Source organism: Theropithecus gelada, chromosome 7a, assembly GCF_003255815.1.
Source record: "Theropithecus gelada isolate Dixy chromosome 7a, Tgel_1.0, whole genome shotgun sequence".
NCBI lineage: Eukaryota > Metazoa > Chordata > Mammalia > Primates > Cercopithecidae > Theropithecus > Theropithecus gelada.
This window is the reverse complement of record NC_037674.1, coordinates 32,129,953-32,151,149: the sequence shown is the minus strand read 5'-3', so window position 1 is coordinate 32,151,149 and position 21,197 is coordinate 32,129,953. Positions and strand designations below refer to the sequence as shown.

Below are 21,197 nucleotides of genomic sequence, written 5' to 3'. Positions count from 1 at the left end.
AAAGCTTGGTCTAGGTTGTTCAGATCTTTTATTTTCTTACCAATATTCTGTCTGGATGTTCTAACCCTTATTGAGAGTAGGGTATTGAAGTTTCCAAATAATATTGTAGAGTTCTCTATTTCTCTCTTCAATTCTGTCAGTATTTGTTTCATATATTTTTGAGTTGTTTTGTTTGGTGCAAATATGTGCATAATTTTTATATCTTGTTGATAAATTGACCCTTTTATCAATACATAATCACCTTCTTTTTCTCTTGTAGCAGTTTTTGGCTTTAAGTCTAAAGTATAACCATTCCTATTCTTTTTTGATTACTATTTGCATGGAATATCTTTTTCACTCTGTATTAGTTTCCTAGGGGCACTGTAACAAAGTATTGCAAATAGGGTGCCTTAAAACAACACAAATATATCTCTTACAGTTCTGGATGCCTAAAATTATAAATCAAAGTGTTGGCAGGATTATGCTGTTTCTGAAGCCTCTATGGCAGAATCCTTTCTTGCCTCTTCCAGCTTCTGGTAGTCCCAGGAATTCCTTGGCTGATAGCTGCATAACTTCAATCTCTGCCTCCTTCTTCACATGTCTTTCTTCCCTGTGTCTCTTCTCCTCTTCTCTCTCTCTCTCTTTTTTTCTTTTTTCTAAAATCTTGTTTTTATTTTATTTTATTTTTTTTGGAGACAGGGTCTCACTCTGTTGCCCAGGCTGGAGTGCAGTGATGGAATCATGGCTCACTGCAGCCTCAACCTCCTAGGCACAAACAATCCTCCCACCTGAGCCTCCCAAGCAGTTGGAAATACAGGTACATGCCACCACACTTGGCTAATTTTGTGTGTGTGTGTGTGTGTTTGTGTGTGTGTGTGTGTCTGTGTGCATGTAGAGACAGGGTCTTACTATGTTGCCCAGGCTGGTTTCGAACTCCTGGCCTCAAGTGATCCTCCTGCTGTGGCCTCCCAAAGTGCTGGGATCACAAGTGTGAGGCACTATGCCCAGCCTTCTCCTCCTGTTATAAGCACACCAGTCATACTGATTTAGGGCCCATCCTAATGACCTCATCTTAATTCGATTATGTGTGCAAAGACCCTATTTCCAAATAAGGTCACATTGACAGGTGCTGGCTGTTAGGACTTTAATATATCTTTTAGAGGGACATAATTTAACCCACATACCATCCTTTCACTCAAATGATTTGTGTCTTTGGATCAGTCACTTGTGGATAGCATACAGTTGCATCGGTTTTAAAAACACACTGCTGGGGCCGGGCACAGTGGCTTACACCTGTAATCCCAGCACTTTGGGAGGTAGAAGTGGGCGGATCATGAGGTCAAGAGATCGAAACAATCTTGGCCAACATGATGAAACCCCATCTCTACTAAATATACAAAAATTAGCTGGGCGTGGTGGTGTGCTCCTGTAGTCCCAGCTACTCAGGAGGCTGAGGCCGGAGAATCGCTTGAACCCAGGAGGCAGAGGTTGCAGTGAGCCGAGATCGTGCCACTGCACTCCAGCCTGGTGACAGAGCGAGCCTCCATCTCACAAAACTAACAAACAAACAAACAATAAACCAAAAACACATCATGCTAATTTTTCTGCCTTTTGATTTGAAAGTTTAATCTATTTACATAAAGTAATAACTGATAAGAAAGTACTACTTATGCCATTTTGCTCTTTGTTTTCTGTATGTCTTTTTAAAAAATTCCTAACCTTTGTGTAAATACTACCAGAGTAAGACTTTTCTAAAATGTCAAAAAAACAACAGATGTTGGTGAGGATGCAGAGAAAAGGGAAACTCATACACTGCTGGTGGGAATGCAAACCAGTACAACTTCCATGGAAAACAATATGGAGGCTCTCAAAGAACTAAAAGCAGAACCATCATTCCATCCAGCAATCCCACCACTGGTTATCTACCCAATGGCAAATAAGTCATTGTATCAAAGAGACACCTGCACCCATATGTTTATCACTGCACCATTCCCAATAGCAAAGATATGGAATCAACCTAAGTGTCTATCCACAGATGATTGGACAAAGAAAATATGGTTTATGTATACCATGGAATACTACTCAGCCATTAAGAAAAAGAATGAAATCATGTTTTTTGTAGCAACATGGTTGGAACTGGAGGCCATTATCTTAAGTGAAATAACTCTGAAATGGAAAGTTAAATACCTCATGTTCTCACCCATAAGTGGGAGCCAAACAATGTGTACACATGGACATGGAGTGTGGAACAATAGACACTGGAGACTTGGAAGGTGGGAGGGTTCGAGGGGGCTGAGAAATGAGAAACTACCTTTTGGGGACAATTGTAGACTATCTGGGTGATGGGGACACTGAAAGCCCAGACTTCACCACTACATGGTACGTTCATGGAACAAAACTGCACTTGTACCCCCTAAATCTACAAAAATTAAAAAAAAATACTTTTCTAAAAGAACTTTTAAAGACACCTGGTTTAATCAAATACAATTTAGTTAACTATGCAGTTTTAGCATACTTCTAATTAAGTATCATAATTCATAATAATAGCAAAAATATACACGATACCTAGAGTTAACAGTGTTAACTCTAAATGTTTGGTCATGATACCATTATGAAGGCTTCAAAAAGTAAAATTTATCATATGCTTGATTCTAAATTCCATATTTTTCTATCAGCTCTTCTGCTTTAGAAATAAAGGCACTCATTGTATCTTCCTTTGATAATCCTTTTTGGAGGTTCTGTGCTTCCCATTTGGCCTTGCCTTTTAATTCTAGCATTTCTGGACACTCAATAGTAATGTTTCCAATTTACAGCTTGTTTCTAAAACCCATAGAGTTCTTTCAGTTCTTCATCATCTGGTCTTGTTTTCAGCTTCCTCACATCTTCCGTGATCATGTCAAAATCAGCCTGCAGGGACACGGTAGCTGGCTGGGCTGTTGCTGCTCTCCAGGCACTCCTTCTGTATGTCTTATGCCTTTTTTGTTCCTCATTTCCTCCATTACTGCCTTCTTTTGTCTTGCATTGATTTTTTTTTTTTTGTAGTGTACCATTTAATACCCTTCTAATTTTCTTGACCTTTTTTAGAAACAGGGTCTTGCTCTGTTGCCCAGGCTGCAGTGCAGTGGCATGATCATGGCTTACTGCAGCCTCAAACTCCTCTAATTTTCTTATCAGTATGTTAAAAAAAATTTTAAGTAGTTACCACAGAGGTTACAATTAACATCATAAATTTATACCAACCTAGTTTAAACTGATCCCAATTTAGCTTTAATAGCATACAAAAATCTCTGCTCTATACAGCTCTGCCCATACTTTATGTTGTGATTGTCACAAATTATATCTTTATATGTTGTGTGTCCATTAACAAAAATATATACGATTTTTTCCTTACTTTTTTTGTTATTTAAGCACCAAGCACAGGAGAAGCAAGGATACAAGAATTTTTATGTATTTATCTCTTAAATCACGTGGGAAATAAAAAAAGGAGTTATAAACTAAAAATACAGGAACACTGAGTTTTATATTTATTTATATACTTACCTTTACTGGAGTTCTTTATATGGCTTCTTGATATGGCTTCCAGTTTCTGTCTTCATTTCAGCCTAAAGGAATCTCATTTAGTATATTTTTGTAGAGCAGTTTCACTGGGAATAAACTTTCTTAGCTTTTGTTTATCTGGAAATGTCTTAATTTCTCTCTCCTTTTTGAAGGACAGTTTTGTGTTTCTGGATTCTTGGTTTACTAAAAGAAAAAGAGAAGTGGGGAGAGGAGGAAAGGGCCAGGGAGAGAGAGAGGGAGAGAGAAAGAAAAGGTAGAAAAGGAAGAAAAGATGTCTCTTAGTCGGCTTTGTACTGGAGCGCTCCTTCAATGTTTAGACAAGCTGTTTATAGCTCTGCCTTCGCCTTCACTTCCTGCTTGCATTGAACCTAGAGATCAACCAGAAGTGGAAGCTAATCTTCCACATAGATCTTCTCAGGTCTTTTCCAGCGTGTGTTCTACCTTGGGTATGCACATGGCTTTCTAAGTTCCCCAATATATGTGGACACTTTTGAATGCCTAATTTTTCAAAGAAACTCTCTCCCTGTCTTTTCCTTCCAGGCTTTCAGCATATCTGTAGTTTGCCTCAATTGTAATTTTTTGTCCCAGGTGTAGCATGTTGTTTATTGGTCTTATAATGTTTGCAAGGAATGCTCTTTGCATAGCCACTTTTCTTCCATGAGTAAGTCTGAGTTAGGTGAAACAAAGGCAAGCTCCTTGTGTCAGTCCTTCAGGTAACCTTCAGACAGGTTAGAAAAGACAAACATGATTCTTTGTGAATACGATCTGCTCTTTTATCTCTGGAGCCAGAGTGAAGGGTCCAACACTGGCTGCTGTCTTCAAGACTTTCACTTAGTCTGGGAGAAAGGTGGAGCAAAGGCAAGTGAAAATTGAGCAAAGCTTTCTGGCATTTTTAATGTTTGTTTCTTGATTTGGTGTTCAGTTTTTTGCTGTAAACCTTTGACTGTTTTCCAGAGTTTTGATAAAATTGATTGCTACAATTTTGCTCAATTTATCAGTGTTTCTGTGGAAGAAGAGAGTGGGGGAGAGGAGGAAAGGGCCAGGGGGAGAGAGAGAAAGATGCTCCCTCTTGCACCATTTTAATCAGTGTCACCATATATCCTTTTTAATGAGCCATTTGAAAGTAAATTGCAAATATCATAGCACTTCCTTCCCCCAAACTTAAACAGTATATCTTAGAAAAATACAAGTGTATGGGTATACTCTCATCAAAGACATTTAACATTGATACCATATTATTATCTAATATACGTTCTATTATTAATTTTCCTCAGTTGTCCTAATACAGCTTTTCCCTCCATTCCTATTCAAGTATCACACAAAGCATGGTGGCAAATGTGTTTTTAATTGCTTTATTTTCCCAGTGAATTGAACCTTTTGTTGAGTGAAGATGCTGAAACTAACTTTTACTCATAAGAGCTGCAACCCATAAGAGCTGATGTTAAATTTTTAGAATTTTGTGAGTCAGTTAACTTCACATTGGTGGCTTGAAATTGGCCAAGGTAAGGATATTTTCACCACAGAAACTGAAAAACACTAGAAATAAGTCTTCCCCTTCCCCTGAGTGCCTATTAAATATTTACCAGTGTACTATAGCTTTTTATCAATGTCTAGGGATTCATTTTATTTCTGATAATGGTTTTTTCCTTAAATATTTGTCTTAATACTATCATATGTCCCCTGGATTTTATTTCCCTGATACATTGTTTTTCTTTTTTTTTCCCACTTTTAATCTTTCTTTGTCTTTATAGTTGAAATAAATCACTTTAAGGCAGCATATGTTTGGGCTGGGGGCGGTGGCTCACGCCTGTAATCCCAGCACTTTGGGAGGCCAAGGTGAGTGGATTACCTGAGGTCAACATTTCAAGACCAGCCTGGCCAAAATGGCGAAACCCCATCTCTACTAAAAAAAAAAAAAAAACAATTAGCCAGGCATGGTGGTGGATGGATGTAATCCCAGCTATTCGGGAGGCTGAGGCAGGAGAGTTGCTTGAACCTGGGAGGTAGAGCTTGCAGTGAGCTGAGATCGTGCCACTGCATTCCAGCCTCGGTGACAGAGCAAGACCCCATCTCAAAAATAAAATAAAATCTCAATTTGACAATCTTTGATTGTAACTTAGAGTTTAGTCCATTTGGACACTAGTTATTATTGATATATTTGAATTTATCTCTGTTTTCCTTGTGCTGGATTATGTCCTATTTGACCCCCTTCTGTCCCCCACTACTCCCTGTAAGTCACTGATACTATGTGCTGCTCTGTGGCCTATGAGGATGACCTCTACAGCATCATCTGGGTTCCCTTGCCATCTGGTTTTGGGTTAAGTTCATAAATATGACAGACCCATAGGTTTGGGAAGGTGTTCCTACCTACCTGGCTACCATCTGTCAGTGGCTGCAGTCTGTTATGACTTTAGCTCCTGTTGGGAGGTGCCTCTTTCTTGGTTCCAACTCTTACTGAGCTCCGTTGACAGAGTCCTCATCTCTTTCTCTACCAGGCTTTGGGTTAGTATTGGTTTCACACTCTTGCTCATCTCAGTATTTTTCACTCACCCTTACTGGTTCCCTTAAACCTGCCCTCATCTCGTTAAATGTTTCCTTCACTAAACCCTTTTCATGTAAGCACTTCAAATGTGTCATGTGTTTCTTTTGGGACTATGATTGATATAATCTTCTTTGCAGCTTTTAAAATGTCCTTGCTGTTTCCTTGTTTCTTTTTTCTCATATCCCCCATTCTTTCAGCTTGAAGTTTTTCCCCCTCATTTTACTTTTTCCACTCTTACTTTAGAAGTTATATATTCTGTTTCTATTCTTTTAATGATTACTCAAAATATTTCAACAGAAATAATTTGCTTAAGAGATTTTTAGGACACTTTAACTCTGATAACCTTCCTCTTAGATTATAAGCAATTTTACTCAATTCTTTAATTCTGTATTTTATTAAACAAATTATATATTAATAAATATGATCATATATACTCGTGCCTGTTTAGAGATCTTAACATGTTTAAAATTTTCTTCATCAACTTTCTTTTGCATTACAAACTCTCCTTATAGGATCATTTTTCATTTTTCTAAAGTACATGCTTATAGATCCCTCTGGTAAGGGTCTATTGGTAATACATCTTCCATGGTGTTCTTTATTGGAAAGTGTATTTATTTTGTCATTATTCTTCAGAGATATTTTCACTGGGTATGTAATTCTAAAGTGACATTTTTAATATTCTAGGTTTCTACTTGTTGCAATTGAGAAGCTGGCAAACTTCACATCTACCTTCCTTCTTTTTGTTCTGGCAGCTTTAAAATCTTGTTTTGTCTTTGGTATGTCATAGTTTTTCAGTGATGGTCTTGGTCTATATTTCTGTTTTATTTATTGTACTTGCAATATATTGGACTTTTTGAATCTAAAGATTCATGTCTTTAATTATGTTGGAAATATTAGTAACTCTCTTTCATTTTTTCATTCATTCCCTTTCAGTATTGCAAGTATATATTTGTTAGAGCTTCACACTCTACCCATGTTTTTGTTTATCTTTATTATGTATATTTTATCTCTCTGACTTTCTATGTTGTACTCTATGCAATTTTTTCAGATTTATCTTTCAGTTTACTAATTATTTCTTCATCTCTGTCTAATCTGCTGTTTAATCCCAATACCACAGTTTGAATTTTTTCAATAAATATATTTTACATTTCTTAAAGTTCTTGTTGGTTTTACTACTCTACTCATTTATTATAGACTCATTATTTGGCTATATTTTATTTTATTTAAAAATGTATTAGATATGTTTATTTTATATTCTATATCAACTTTATATCTGAAGCTTTTGTGAGTCTGATAATGCAATTTTTTAAAGGCTGAGACTTGTCCCTGATAACTTATTTCTTCATGTCTCACTATCTTTTATTATGGATTTATGTTCCTTGAGATTTTATTAGTGGGGTTTTTTGAAAGTCCAAGTTGAAATTTAATTTCTTGAGAGAAATTTGCTTCAGTTTCTACTAAATGCCTGGGGACACTACCAACCTAAGACTTATTTAAATACAAATTGTTTCTTGTGTTTTGGGGAGGACATTCAGATTCTGTATATTCTGTCACTAAATCCACTTGAGAGCTTGCTTGTAGTTTTGAATTATCAAGAATAACTTATTTCTGACCTTTATTTATGGCCAAGACTGAGACAGGCAATTTTCCTTACCATTTTCCTCTATGAGTAGATTGTTTTCTAGTTCACTCACTGAGAATATTGCTTTTTTGGGATTCCTTACTTTATGCAAAGTCCAGTATGATGGCCTGCCTCCCTTGGGCCCAGGTTCTGTCTCTTGTCTGTCATTCTGAATGTTCAGTGATAACCAGAATAGGGGAAGAGGAAGGTGGGGAAGAAATGGGGAGATGTAGGTCAGGGGATGCAAAGTAGCAGATGTGTAGGATGAACAAGCCTGAAGATCTAATGCACAACATGAGGACTATAGTTAATAAAATTGTACTGTATTTCGGATTCCTGCAAAGTGGGTAGTTTTCAGCTGCTCAAAAACAGTAACAACAAAATTAATGGGTTACTATGTGAGATGATGGATACGGTTATTTGCTTCACTATAGTAACCATATCACTATCTATATATATCCCATAACCTCATGTTGTATACTTTAAATATATACAATAAAATTTATTAAAAAGTTTTTTTTGTTTGCGAGCTAGCCTGCCAAGAACCATAATTTTATATTGCTCCTGGATAAGGATAATCTTTATCTTATTTAGTTTAATCTTTCTCCTATTCTTAAGCGGTCATGTTGTTTCAGTTTTTCCTTATTAAGTACAATAGTGGAGTGAACATCTTTGCTTTTATGTTTGTTGCTTCATTAATATTTAAATTGTTTTCTTGAGATAATTTCTGAGTAGGATTTCTGGGTCAAAGGAAAAATGACTATGGATGCAAAAGAAGTTTAGGAAGTAGGATCAACAAGATTTGGGTGTAGGAGGTGAGGCAGAGGAAGGAATCTAGTATGAGACTTAAGGTTTTGGCTTCGGTAACTGGGTAGATGATGATGTCATTAACTAAGATTGGGAATACAGGTTAAGGTGGGTGTGTGCGTGGGGAATGATAACAAGTTCAGTTTGGACATGTTGCCTCTGAGGTGACATGTAGGTAGAGAAATTTTTAGTAGGCAGTTGGAAATACAGGGCAGAAGCTCAGGAGAGGGTTTCAGGCCATAGATACGGATCTGAGATTCACAAAGTTGGGATCCTCAGATCCCTGAGATTCCTTGGATATATTTTCAGTGGTCTGTGTTCACTAGGTTGATTTTTACATTTATGCTTACATTCATGCTTTCATTTCAACAATAATCCTAATTATTTGGATGACCACCTCATGAATGAATATTGCCAACTTACTTTGGTGTCTGAATTGATATTTATGTTCATAATCTTGCTGGTGCCAAATATCACAAAGCTAGGCTTAATATGTGAATGATGCAAACAGGTCAAGTGCAGACACAATGGTGTCACTGTGTGCTTGCCCATGGGAATGAAGGTTTCACAGTAGTTTGAACAGAGGAAAGAGGTGGGAGAGCTGAATCATCACATGGCACACAGTTCTATTTTAATTAAAAAGGAACTATGTTATTAGCAGCCAGTCCTATATTCACATTGTAAGCTGACAATTCAGTTTCAAGAAAACAACATAACCACATAAATTAATGTTCATTTCATGAGTATTTTGCAATTTTAGTTTTATTTGCATTAACTTAAAAAAGTTTTTAGTTGTATCACTGTATAAGAACTATCAACATGGCTGGGTGTGGTGGCTCATGCCTGTAATCCCAGCACTTTGGGAGGACATGGCAGTGGATCACTTGTGGTCAGGAGTTCGAGACCAGCCTGGACAACATGGCAAAACCCTATCTTTAGTAAAAATACAAAAATTAGCTGGGTGAGGTGGTGGGCGCCTATAATCCCAGCTACTCAGGGGGCTGAGGCAGGAGAATTGCTTGAACCTGGGAGGTGGAGCTTGCAGTGAGATGATACCACGCCACTGCATTTCAGGTTAAGTGACAGAGCGAGGCTCTGTCTTAAAAAAAAAACAAAAACAAAAACCCAAACCAAAAACAAAACCAAAAACAAAACCCTGTGAACTCAAGTAATTTACATTTAGTTTTATATTTAAGTAAGTAAATAATATTATAATTTAAAAATTTTAGTCAATATTGAAAACTTAGGAGAGATATTTTTCTTTAAATGACATTTGTACATTACACAAATTTTTGTGCATGGACTGAGGCATGAATTTCAATGGGACTTATGATTTGCAATATAGAATAAGAAGAAAAAGGTACTAAGAATGGAACCCTGGAAAGTATCAGAAATTAAGGAATTAATGAAGGGAGAGAGAAAAACTTGAAAGTAAACCCAATGGTAAGAGAAGAATAAGAAATCTAGAAGAGAAGAGAGTTCTCAAAAGGAGAAAATTGAAAAACATCCTTGAAAGGCACAGAGATAGCCTTGGCCCAAACATTTTTGATTGAATAGTAGTGTCAAAAGTCAAATTTTTGAAGTTGAAGAAATGAATGGGAGGTGTGACTGTGGAAACTTTCCTAAGTTTGGCTATGGTGAAAACAACAAATGCTTCCAGAATGGGGCACAATGTCACTATGAATGCAAGTGTTTGAGCATGTTTATTTGTTGAACAGAACAGGCTGATGGCGAGAAAATCCATATATAGGTGAAAGAATGAGGTTTAACATTAACAGAATAAGATTTTAGAAGAGATGGGACTCTGGCTAGGCATGGTGGCTTACGCCTGTAATCCTAGCACTTTGGGAGGCCAGCCCAGGCGTTCAAGACCAGCCTAGGCAACAAAATGAGAACCTGTCTCTACGAAAAATAAAAAAAGTAGCCAGGTGTAGTGGCACACACTTGTGGTCCCAGCTGCAAAGGAGGCTGAGGCAAGAGAATCGTTTGAGCCCAGGAAGTTGAGGCTACAGTGAGCCATGTTCACATCACTGTGCTTCAGCCTGTGTGACAGAACAATACTATATCTCAAAATAAATAAATAGATAAATAAATAAATAAAAACAGAGACTTAGTGTGATACAGATGACAAATGGCAGGATTACCCTGAAGGGTAATAATATTCTGATATTCTTCTTTTGAGATGAGATATGAGGAAGTTTAAAAGTGGAAACTGGAGTTGATGCTTGATGGCTTCCAATTTTCTGTGAAGTAGGGCCAGAGTGATAGGGAGACAGTATTATGAGGTTCATGAAAGCAGTGGTGAAGATTTGTAATAGTTATTATGGGAAATGATCAGGGAACTTAGCAATACCGAATGCCTTGCTGAGATCTGAGTTCTAGTCTTGGCGGTGTCACTGACTAGCTCTGCAAATTAGGCAACTCGTTTATCTTGTCTGAATATTTGTAGAATAAAGAATTTGGAATAGGTAATTTCTGAAGTGCTCTCTAGTCTGCAAATCATTTAATTTATAACTCAGGCACTAAATCCTTTACAATAAGTAACCTAACAAAATAAATGCTTTATTTTCCTCTTATAAGAGTTACTTGCAGAGCAAAAATCTTAAGCCATTTTGGACAGCATCTAATCTGAAAGCCCATGTCGATAATTTAAAAGCCAGTTAGAATAGGAAAGGAAAAAGAAATGGAAGACTTACTTTTTCTCCTCACTTGTGAAATGTAGCAATCATCCACCAAAACTAAACAACACGAAACAACACTCATAGATCCATGAACTACAATAAGAAAAATAGTGAAAGAAATTATTGTTAGTGTCTTTTTGGCTTCTAGCTCCTGAGAATTTCTAAGTGAATTCAGCTATGAGTTAAATCATTATGAAATTCCAGTGAGGAATTGAGGAAAATGGGACGGCCTCAAGGAATTTCTTGTAACAGAATTCACTCCAAAGATCTAGCTACAGTGCCTTTTAAAGGAAAGAATGGCTCTGAATAAATAGAGGCTTGACAGTGACTGAAAATGTAAATTTAATGGTTCTTTTCTCTGTGCTCTCAAGCATTTTGTTCATAATTACACTTTTTAGAATTTAAATTTAATTTATAATTTGAAGTGTTAATCAACCAAAGTAACTTCCTGAAGATCATATCTGGCCTTGCAAAGAAAGTTAAAACTACATTGATCAATGACAGGAAAACTAACTCTTTATTTTTCCATTGAAAAAGTTTTTTGCTTTAAAAAGATCAAAGCAATAGTAAAGCATCTCAATGCCTGACATGCCAGAAAATCCAGGACCGTATGATTTGCTGAACAGCTTATCCTGGAACACTGGGAAAGCGACTTTTATGGAGCCATGTGCACCCGCTAGACTCCATTGTGTCCACTTGGCTGTGCCTCTGTGGAGGAGGAAGAAGCCTCCAGTAGCAGGCAAGGTGCTCGCCTTGCCAACTTTCACACCATTTATCTATTTACACTTCTGCTTCCCACCAGAATCTGAGCTCCTGGAGAACAGGGGAATTGCTTAATTCATCTTTTTTTCCCTAGAGCCTATAACAGCAACGTGCATATAACAACTTCCTAAAATATGCTTATAGGATCAATGAATGAGGCAAATCTATGATCCAGTGTTGCAAATAATTAAGTGAAGAGTATAGAATAATTTCCAAACATTTTTAAGGTATGGGCAATAATAGTTCTTTTCAGTTATACTAACATGGAAAGAAATGACATCTGGCATCTTTCAAAATTAAGGAGATATATATATATATATATATATATATATTCCTGAATACATCTATGAGCATATGTTGTTTTGATTATTTCCACATATCTCTTGCCAGGCCAACTTTTCTTTATTTTGTTATTCCCCTGATTAAGGATCCATGATGCTTTCTAGGTGCATGATGTATTGGTTTGGAGCCTTAGGACAATCTAATAAAAAGCAGAGTTTTCAATTAAGTCCAAGATTTCATCAGCATTGTGTAATGGAAATTACATAGAATCATATTATGTGGGCATAATTATTACTCAGTTCTTATCTGAATGCTAAGCAAAAACAAAAAAGAAAAAGAAGAAAAAAATGTATCTGAGTAACTGGGAAGTCCGGGAGATTGCATCTGGCTGTAGGCACAACTGTTCCAAAGACTTAAACCGTGTTGCCACGACTTTGTTTCCATCTTTATTTCTCAGGTTCACTTATTTCTTCTTGACTTCAGTCTTCAGTTAGGATTTATCCTCTACAAAGGCAAGATGGCTGGCCTCCAAATGCCTCAGGCTCACATCCTTCAAAGTAATCTCCAAAGTAGAGAAAATCTTCCCAATTAACTTCAGAGGAAAAGTCTGGGGGAGGACTCTGCTTGGCCTAAACTATGTCTTTATTTGCTAAATCTGGATTGCATGCCCTGGCCTTGTGGCCTAGGGAAGGTAGAGTCCCATGCTGGCCATTTCCTTTCAGGGAGTGCAGTTCTCCAAAGGAAAATGTGTGGCTGTTACTGGAAGGGAAGTAGAGACAGATGAATGTAGGTTTAACAGTCTACTACACCAGAGCTGAGACGTAGCTGGGATGTGCAGGTCCAGTGAACCAGCTGGCATCCTTCCAGATTGTTCAGGAGTCCATTCTGAATGGCTGGTGTCTATGCCGTACCATTGTTAACTATTTAGAATACCATTCCTGAGTTACAAATAACATATGTAATGCAATATGAGCACTGTGGAACACATAAAAAGGACATTTATCTTTATGGAACAAAATTTACCCTTTGCACTTAAAACATTTGTTTTTGAAGAGGCAAGGTATTTTTTCAGAGTCTGATCAGAGGTAGAGGAGGGAAAGAGAATTGGTGAAACCCAGTGCTCTTTGTTTCTCATTAAGAAAAAATAGCACACATGTGCACACACATGCACACACACACACATATATGAAGTATTTATATGATATTATCACTCGCCACAATATTTAAAAGTGATTTGACTTTCTGATAATAAGACCAAATATTCCCCTCAGTAGTGAGCTTAGGGAAACTAGCACCAAAGCAAAGCTAAGTCCCAAGTCCCTAAGATGCCCTTCAAAAGCAGTCATCCATTTAATTTGATCTATTAAACAAACTTAGCAGTTGGGATGCCCACACAGTGAGAAAGCCTGCTTAGAGATGAGATTTTGGCTTTAATTGGAATCTTCTGTCCTTTATTAGACAACCATAAGCTTCCAATTATATACACCGTCTTTGTTTCAAATATGAAATTTTGGATTTATTAAAACATAAATTTTTATTCTTAGCAACAGATTTAGGAATAAAAATGAGCTTCTGTCATGAACAAATATTATGAGGGTTTTTCTTCTTTCTTTCTTCCCTTTTTTGGCCACACCCCAAGCAGTTATTAAGAACTGACTAAACACCCACTGTGTATCCAGAACTGTGTTAGCTACTTGGAATTATTAAAAAGAAGTTGGAAAAGTGATTCCCGTCCTTGAAGAATTTAGGTAATATATCTCAGGAGAAAAAATTAATGTACCCAGAACAATCAGGTAACAAATAAACAGTTGCTTTGCTGTCTCCACTAATAGTATAATGACTTTCCCTCCATTTCAGTCTGTTGAAATTTTACCCATTCTTTGGGCTCTGTCTCCAGAACTGTCCTTTCTATAGCTTCACTGATTTCTTGAATGTAAGGTGGGGCCCATATTCCTGTGAACCAACCACCCAAACATTTGATTTAAATTGTCCCTCTTCAGATGTCTTTGGCTCTTTATCATCTACAGGCTGCAGTTCAGCCCTGACCACCTCTCTTGTCTTTTCCCCACCAGCTCTTCTAGGTACCTACTATTTTGAAGGCAAACCAAATCCTAGTATCAAACTCAAACCTAGTTTGGTACAGAACCTGGTACCCAAACCAAAGTTGCTAAATGCTGTGCATTTCCACATCCAGTCTTTTCTTCCTGCAATAACCCTTTCCTTCCCTTTCCCCCAACTTAGTCCCTGATGGAGTTCCACTTATCTACTAACTGATCTCAGACCTCACTCTCTACATGAGGTCTTCTCCCTTTCCATCTACTAGATCAGAATGTCTCTGTATTTCCTGTACCTATTTTTATGATTCTGGGTGGTAATGATTTTTTTTTCATGTTTGCATTCCCCTTCTAGCCTCTGTACCTTGAGGGTGGCACCCATGCCTGACTTATTTTGGAGTCTTGAGTGCCTTGTAGAGTGCGTGACACACAGCAGGTTCTCCATAAAATTTTATTAAAATGAGTTAAATTAAATAGGAGTCTAGAGAAGACTTGAGGTAGCCGAAGGTCCTTACTGAGCCTTGGGTTTTCTTTTAATGTTGAAAAAGGGACAACAGGAGCAACACCCCAGAGATGGGCATGAACCTAGCAAAAGCTGGGGACCATGAATGAACACATCTGGCTTGCGTGGAGCCTGTAGAATAGGGAGTGTTGGGAAATAAGGTCAGAAAGGCTAGGCAGAGCCATAGAAGACTTTGTCAAAAGCAGAGGAGGTGAAACCTGATGTAATACCTAGTGCAATTCAAGAAAAGAAAAATTTAGAAATATCTGTACATAAAATAAGCCTCGTCCCTTCTATAATACCTCTACTTTGGAATTTATCATTTTGTTACTATTAGTATGTCACTGTTCCAAAGGGCCTTGCATCACTAAAGCATAACAGTGTGGGGTTTTGAAGTGGAGTGTGATGCATGGGAGTCGGAAGCCCTGGAATTGAATTTCCACTCTGGCACTAATTTGTGACTTGCTATGGTGAAATTGTTTTGAGTCGCTAATCCTCAGTGTTCTCATCTGTGGAATGAAGGCATGAAGGTGCATGACATGATTCATGAGTTCCCTTTGATCTCTAGTACTCAACATATGGAAGGATAATGAATTCTTAGCCAACTTATTAATCTACCCTTGTTTTTCTTTTTCTTTTTCTTTTCCTTTTTTTTTTTTTTTTTTTGAGATGGAGTCTTGCTCTGTAGCCCAGGCTGGAGTGCAATGGCACGATCTTGGCTCACTGCAACCTCTGCCTCCTGAGTTCAAGTGATTCTCCTGTCTCAGCCTCCCGAGTATCTGGACTACAGGCACGTGCCACCATGCCTGGCTACTTTTTGTATTTCTTTTTAGTACAGACAGGATTTCACCATATTGGTCAGTCTGGTCTCGAACTCCTGACCTCGTGATCCACCTGCCTCGGCCTCCCAAAGTACTGGGATTACAGGTGTGAGCCACCGTGCCCAACCTGTTCTTGGTTTTATTTGCTTGCTTGTTTACCAGTTTTCTGGTGTCAGAATTGCTTTATTAAGCTGGTCTCTGACAGTCCCACAATATGCTCTGCTGAAATCAGCCTCTGAAGCTTGACCATCTTGTCAGACCTGGAAAGCCCTCCTCAACCTCCACTTCTCCTTCAAATCCCAGCCCCAGCCAACATCTTTCTTAAAGTTTTCCTGATCTCTCCATGTCTTTGCTATTTCCCTCCACTTTTAGAGTTTAAAGATAATTCGTCTTGAGTTACTACTTGCATCATATTGGCTTTTCTCTCTCCAATTAGTTTGTAAACATCTTAAAATAAGTAACTGTTAAGTGTAATATTTGCTTATCTCCCCCCGCCCCCACCGCCCCACCATCACCATACCTGGCATAAAGCGAGGCGCAAAATAAACATCTAAGGAGGTTTTTGAATATTGAACTGAATGATGTACAAGGGATATTAATAAAAATAGAAAAACTGAACGTCAAAAAGGATAATCTATAGGAATTGGAATGGAAATAATTGTAGCATATCAATAATTTTATACATGGTATTTGGTACCCAGCAAAAGACTGTTTTAAGACAGAGTGATCTGTGAAGTTTCTGGTCTGTGGGCTTGTCTTGAATTAAAGAGTGGGTGGTACTAGGGCTTAGAGATATTCCAGCCAACTCGAGGAAAAGAGAAACAGAGAACTGTTTACTGAGTGACTTTGCTGTTGGAAATGTCCCAACTGCAGCTTGGGAACATCGGGCAGAGTTACCACCCCGCTGCCACAACCTCTGCCAACTTGGATAAAAAGCAGTGAAGTTGACCTGTCTTTTGGCTCTGGAACAAGGCGAGGGAGCGCACCAGCAGGCATGGGAAGGAAGACGTTGTGAAATGAAAGACATGAAAAAGAGATGACTCTGATCTTCTTTCTCCTCACTACCCTGAGTCTCTCTCCTGCCTCCTTGACACCTGTAAACTGGTATAAAGCAGAATTCTCTACCTTACACCAAGGGGGGCCTGGGGCCCTTGGAGTCCAGCTTGGGATAACAAGACAGCAGTGAGAAACGGTTGTTTTGTTCCCTAAAGTGGTCCTAGGTTTGAAAAGGTTTGAAATTAGTGCTCTAAGAAGGTAATTAGCTTTTAAACAACATAACACTTCAAAAAATCAATGTAAAATATAAGACAAAAAGTCGCTGTTTAAAGTAGTTGAGTTCTAGATCTGACAGTATCACGGCCCTCTTGGTTGTAAATTAGCTCATGGAGATAAAATGTCTGAGTTTAGGACTTCAGATCCTGCCTTTGCTGTCAGATTGCCTCAAGCTGTCTCTGGTAGGAAAGTCTAGAAACATGGATTCATTGTATACCACCCCCCCACTTTCTGACACGCTCCAAATCTGTTAGTGTTTGTAACAGAACTCTGCATTGCACTGATTTGTCTTACTGTGTGGGGAAATTGTAGGAATAACTCCCATGTGTCATCAACCATTTAGTCGGCATGCAGTTCCTTAGCAGGGAAAACGGGAAGATTTATTAGGGAAAGTATCTGTCATCCCATATAAATAGATGCACAGTTAACGCAGATGTAGCAGGCAGGGTGTATGTTTCTGTGTGACTGATCATGAGGAACTTATTATCAGGAACACTGTAGAAAAATCAGTCATTTGGGAGGTGGCAAGTATAAGGGTACACTTATACTTCATGCAAAATGCTCCTCAAAATAGTAATTTTGGCTTTAAGTGCATTGTTGTGGTAGGAATCATTTTTATTAAAAATATATTTTTGCTTTAATTTTTTTACTATTGAGAAAATATATGCAAGTGATAAAAACAGCCAAATAATAGAAAAAGGATGTAAAGATCTTTTTCCTCTGCTCACCCCAGTCTCCTGCATCCCTCTCCCTCAGAGGCCATCACTGTTGCCAATTTATTTTGTGTCATTAGGAAATCTGCACAAACAAGCTCATCCTCTTCTTCAGCGTTACAAACATGGTAGTCCACTCCCCACACTCTTCTGAAGTGGTTCTGGAAAGCATTTCTTATTAGTCTGCAGTATGATCCAGGCTTATTGTTTTTCACAGATTTAACCAGTGTTGACATCTTGCCTGACTTGAGTTTTTTGCTTGTTTGTTTTAACATTACAGATACATTTTAACCATAGCACCCACTGCCCAATTCCATTGCTCTCTGCCCAAAGATAATCACTATCCTGAAATTAGCATATATCCTTCCTGCCTGGTTATTATATATTTTGCACATACATAGTTGGTATTTCATTGTATGACTTTGGCATTTGTATGACCGTTTATTGATCCAGCATTCTTTTTTTTTTTTTTTCGTTTTTTTTTTTTGAGACATGGTCTCATTCTGTCACTCAGGCTGCAGTGCAGTGTTGTGATCTCAGCTCCCTGCAGCCTCAACCTCCCCAGGCTCAGGTGATCCTCCCACCTCAGCCTTCTGAGTAGCTGAGACTATAGGCATGAGCCACCATGCTGGGCTAATTTTTGTATTTTTTGTGGAGGCAGGGTTTTACCATGTTGCCCAGGCTGGTCTTGAACTCCGGGGCTCAAGAGGTCCGCCTGCCCACATTGGTCTCCCAAGGTACTGGGATAAAGGTATGAGCCACTGAGCCCTGTCCACAATTATATTTTTGAACATTTAGGTTGGTTCCAATGTTTTGCTGTTAAAAACGGTGCTACAAAAAACATTGTATTTCATTTCTCCCTGGGCATATGCATGAGAATTTTTCAGGATACATACCCGCAGGCAGAATTGCTAGGTCATAGGTTAGCATGTGCTCATCAACTTTGTTTGATATTGCAACATTGTCCTCCAATGTGATTTTCAACAATACACATTCACACCAGCCATATTTACAAGTTCTTTTTTTCTTTTTCTTCCACATCCTTACCAACACTTGGGCTTCTCAGACTTCTAAATTTTGACCATCTGATGGATGTTAAATAGTACTTTATTGTGGTTTTAATTTGCATTTATTACTGAAGTTGAGTATCTTTTATGTTTTTTGGCTATTTAGTTTCCTTCTAACAATTAACTGTTGATACCATCGACAAATTTTCTACTGTATTGCTTGCTTTTTTCTTATTGATTTATAGAGATTTAAAAATATTCTTGATGCTAATACCCAGTAATATATACTATAATTAACTTCTCCAGTGGCTTGCATTTTCACTGTGTCTGGCGTCTTTTGTTTAATAGAATTTTAACATTTAAATGTATTCAAATGATCATTGTTATTTATGCTTTTGTTATTTTATTTAAGAAACTTGAAAATGTAATAAAGACATTCTCCTGTATTTACTTTGTGATTTTAAGATTCTCCCTGCCACCCTACCATACAGTTAAGGTTTTTAGTCCATGTAGGATGTATTTTGTTGTGGTATGAAATAGGGATGTAAATTCCTTTTCCCTGTACATAGTCAGTTGTCTTAGGACCACTAAGGTAATGTTTGCCACTCCCTGCCGATATGTAAGAGACTTCTGTTCTATATCAACTTTCCATGTATGTATTTGTCAGTATCTATACCCTTTATTCCATTCTTTTGGCTTATTTTTACTTTTTAATTTTTGAGACAGAGTTTCCCTTTGTCACCCAAAAGGTGGAGTGCAGTGGCATGATCTCGGCTCGCTGAAACCTGCACTTCCTGAGTTCAAGCAATTCTCATACCTCAGCCTCCAGAGTAGCTGGAATCACAGGCGTGCACCACCGCACCCAGCTAATTTTTGTATTTTTAGTAGAGACAGGTTTTACCATGTTGGCCAGGTTGGTCTCTAACTTCTGACGTCAAGCGATCGTCCCGCATCAGCCTCTCAAAGTGCTGGGATTACAGGTGTGAGCCACTGTGCCAGGCCCTTTCAGCCTATTTTTATATTCCTGTCCCCAAAGCCACACTGCTTAAAGAATTATAACCTTATATAATTAGCCTGCTAGGGCAAATCACCTCTCTTTAGTTTTCTTTTTCAAACATTTCTCTGCTAGTTGAGTATCTAATCTTCCACACCCACTTTTGGGTTAGATTGTTAAATTCCATGAAGCCTTGTTGGGATTCTGGTTGGAATTACAATGATTCATAGATTCATTATAAATTCACAGGGTGATCTGCCAGATTGACACAATTATCTTTCCATTCCTCAGTGTCTCATCATTTATCCAGTGCATCTTTTATGTTATGTTTTATAATTTTGACTAAATAGGTCTTGCAGATATTTCTGCCTAGATATCTATCCTAAATGGGAGAGCACACACACAGACACACACACACACAATTTTTTTCCACTCTCATACCATACCCTGAACATGTATTCAGAATACTGAATTTTCTTGTTTGAATTGTTTGTCTACACATTCTCCTGCATTTTTAATGTAAATTATCAGATAGTTTATAAACAGGGACATTTTTTCCCCTTCTTTCTAATTCTTATTCTTTTGAAGAGTATTGGCACTGGCTAGGACTTTTAATATTAATATAAGGGTTAAGAGAAGCTGTGATAACAGGCACTCTTGACTTGCTCCTGACTCTAAAGAGAATGCTTCTAATGTTTGACCACTAAGTATCATGTTTTTCTTGGGTTTTTGGCAGCTGTATACTTGGGAGAGATTGCTGATCCCTCCCTCTCACATTGGTTCTCTCTTTTTTCCTCTGTAGAATCTCTATTTTATTTGGAGACATCACTGTCAAGAAAATTGCCTGCATTTCACTGCCACCTTCAAGTGGGTGAGGGCATATAACATAGTTCCTGCCATTGGGATGTAAGTAGAAGTGATATATGCAAATTCCAGTAGTACCCCTAAAGTGGAAACATAATCACTCCTCCCTTTTCTCCTTCCTGCCCCCTAGAATGCAGATGTAATGACTGGAATTGGAGCAATCATGTTGTACTTGATGTGATCTTAGGAATAAAGATCTTACCAAATTTCAAAATATTAGAGGGAACTTGGCTCTGGGCCACCTAATCAGTCTTTTAGTTGCGAGAGAAATAAAATTCTATATAGTTTGGAATTTTCTGCCACTCACAGCCAAGCTCAATTATATACTTATATAATTGATGAAAAAGCAATTTATGGAAAAAAAAAAAAAAGCTATTGGCAAACTGGAAATGGACTACAACCTCATTTTCCTGATAAAATTGTCATCTTTATCAATGAGGTGAATTACATTGGTAGATTTTTAATATTCAACCATTCTTGGTATTCTGTCATGATATGTTTTTACAGGTGGTAAATACAGAATGATTTTGTTTCTTACTTTTTGCAAGGTTTTAATATGAAAAACTTCAAACATACAAAAAATTTGGCCCATACAGTGAACACCCTTATGCCCACCAACCAGATTCTATAATTATTTTATTATATTTGCTTTGTGCCTTATCTAATATGATGTCTTAATGCATTGCTGAATTCAGTTAGATGCTATTTTAAAATATTTGAGCACATGTGCTCAAAAAA

General features: G+C 37.7%; 1 pseudogene; it reads right to left on the bottom strand.

Annotated features, from left to right (window-relative positions):
• Positions 1-2,630: 2,630 nt before the first annotated feature.
• Positions 2,631-17,830, bottom strand: LOC112627489 (annotated as a pseudogene).
• Between the last annotated feature and the right edge of the window lie 3,367 nt (positions 17,831-21,197).